Raw genomic sequence first — 2,691 nt, forward strand, 5'->3', positions numbered from 1 at the left:
ATTTTGTTGTTGGGAGTGTTTTTGGTTTTTTTTACCTGGTCAATTTCTTCTTTAGTGATGGACCTGTTTACGTGTTCTTCATTTGCCCATGTCAGTCAGGGCAGCACATGAGTTTAAAAGAATTTGTCCATTTCCCCTAGTTTTTGTCCATTTGTCCATTTTCCCCCTAGTTTTGTCCATTTCCCCTATATTAATCAGAATATAGGTCTTCATAATATTTCAATATTATATATTTAGTTTCCTCTGGTTCTGCTGTGATGTCATCTCTATCATTACTTAATCAAGTTGTATCTTCTCCTTTTATCTCTTTTGTCAAGTTTGCCAATTGTTTGTCAATTTTACTACTCTTTCAGAAAAACTGGTCCTAGTTTTGTTGATGGTTTCAAATATTTTTTCATTTTCTATCTCACTGCAACAGCTCTTGCTCTTATAATTTCCTTTCTTTTAGAGACTATGGAGTTAAATTGCTGTTCTTTTTCTATTTAATAGAGGTTTTGAGTTAGGTCATTCGTATTCTTTCTTCATTTTTTCTCCTTTTTCTTCCCCTGTCATATCTGACAGCAGGTTTTTCCAAAGCAACTCAGCTTTTTATTTCCTGGCTTTTAATACTAAAACTGTTGATTGTGAAGCCAAACAAGCTGAAGCTGTTAACAATCTCAATCGCTTCTTCCTCTAACATGATGTTGCCAAGTGGCCCAGTGGTGAGAATTTTTTATGCTAGCAAAGATATTCTCTCACCCTGCTAGAATTTTCTAGCAAGGTCTTATTTAGCTTATACAAGGGAGGCTTTATAAGCTTTGTGTTCTTATAGTTAACTTCTAGTTTTATGGCATTGGAGTCTTAGAAGATATCTTGTATTATTTCAGTGTTGTTGTTTTCTTTAAATTTGTCGAGGGTTGCTTTGTTCCATAACATGTGGTAAATTCTGAAGAATGTACCATGTGCTATTTAGAAGAAAGTGAATTGAGTTTTAGTGGGTGCAGTACATGGGATACATTCACAAGGGCAGGTTGGCCAAATGTACACTTTAGATCCTCTACACCTTCATTAAGTTGTTTTGGTTTGGTTTTGTCATTGTTGTTGATCTATCCTTTAGTGAGAATGATGTATTACAATGTACCAGAAGAATTGGTTGGCACAGAAGAATTTAATGAAATAATCAATGAACAAGAGCCTGTGATAAAGGAGCAAGTTCAAGTTACATTTAAAAAAAATGGCAAAAAACAAGGCTCCAAGAGTTCACGTCATACCGAATGACATTTCAACAAACAGATGCTGCCCTGGATGTGCTCACTAAGATGTGCCAAGAAATCTGGGGGACAGCCAGCTGGCCAACTGAATGAAGAGATTGATATTTGTTGCCATATCAAAGAAAAGTGACCCGACAGATTGTGCAAATTATCTAACAAAATCATTAATATCACATGCAAGCAAGATGTTGCTGAAAACTATCCAAAGAAGAGTGGAACAACACATCAACAGAGAACTTTCGGATGTGTGGGCTGGTTTAGAAGGGGTTGTGGTACCAGGGATAAAATAGAGTCCCAGAGAGTACCGGAGGAATGTCTTTCTGTGCTTCATTGACTATTCAAAGGCTTTCAACTGTGTGGATCCCAACAAGCTTTGCTGACTCTGAGAAGAGTGGGAGGTGAGCTCCGGTGGCCTAGTGGCAAGAAGCTGCAACTGCAAGTTCAGAGGTGCACAGTTCAAATCCACCAGATGCTCTGCTCAAGAAGGAAGAACAATGTCCTCCCGTACCAGTCAGATCTGATTTGATGGTACACACAAACAATAATGAAATTTAAAAAATTTAAAAAAAAGAATGGGAACCCCAAAACATTTAATTGTGCTATGCAAAACCTGTACTTGGATCAAGATGCAGTCGTCAGAACAGAGCAAGGAGGCACTGTATAGTTCATAATTGGGAAGGGCATCCACCAGGGATGTATTCTATCTCCATACATTTTTAGTCTATATGCAGAACAGATCATCCAGGATTCTGGATTGCTTGAGGAGGAATGTGGCATCAGGACTGGAGGAAGATTCATCAACAACCTGCATTATGCAAATGACACAACCCTTCTTTGCTGACACTGAGGAGGACCTGAAACGCTTTCCTGCAGAAGGTCAAGGACTGCAGCCTTCAATATGGATTGAAAATCAACATCAAGGAAACAAAGGTTCTCACCCCTGGGCCAGTTGGTAGCATCAGTATGGATGATGATGAGATTAAGATAGTTAACGGTTTTAGTTTGCTTGGCTCCACAGTCAACACTCTTGGTACCAGCAGCCAGAAAAACAAGAGATGAATTGCATTGGGAAAGTCAGCTGTCAGGGACCTTTCCAGAGTACTGAAGAACAATGCCATCAGGCTGGAGACTAAGGTGCACCTAATCTGGACTATAGTCTTCGAAATTGCATGCTATGAATCAGAGAGCTGGACAGTGACTAGGAATGATAGGAAGAGAATTGATGCATTTTAGATGTGGTGCTGGAGAAGAATGTTGAATAAACCATGGACTGCTAGAACAAACAGGTTTGTCCTGGAGAGGGTGAATCCGAGCCTCTCCATGTAGTTAAGAATTCTGAAGCTTTGTCTGACATACATTGGGCATGTTACAAGGAGGGACCAGTCCTTGGAGAGGGAAATCATGCTTGGGAGAGTAGAGGGTAAGTGCATGAGAAAAAAAA

This window comes from Elephantulus edwardii, unplaced genomic scaffold, assembly GCF_000299155.1.
Source record: "Elephantulus edwardii isolate Elephantulus edwardi_28Jun2011 unplaced genomic scaffold, EleEdw1.0 scaffold00293, whole genome shotgun sequence".
Classification (NCBI taxonomy): Eukaryota; Metazoa; Chordata; class Mammalia; order Macroscelidea; family Macroscelididae; genus Elephantulus; species Elephantulus edwardii.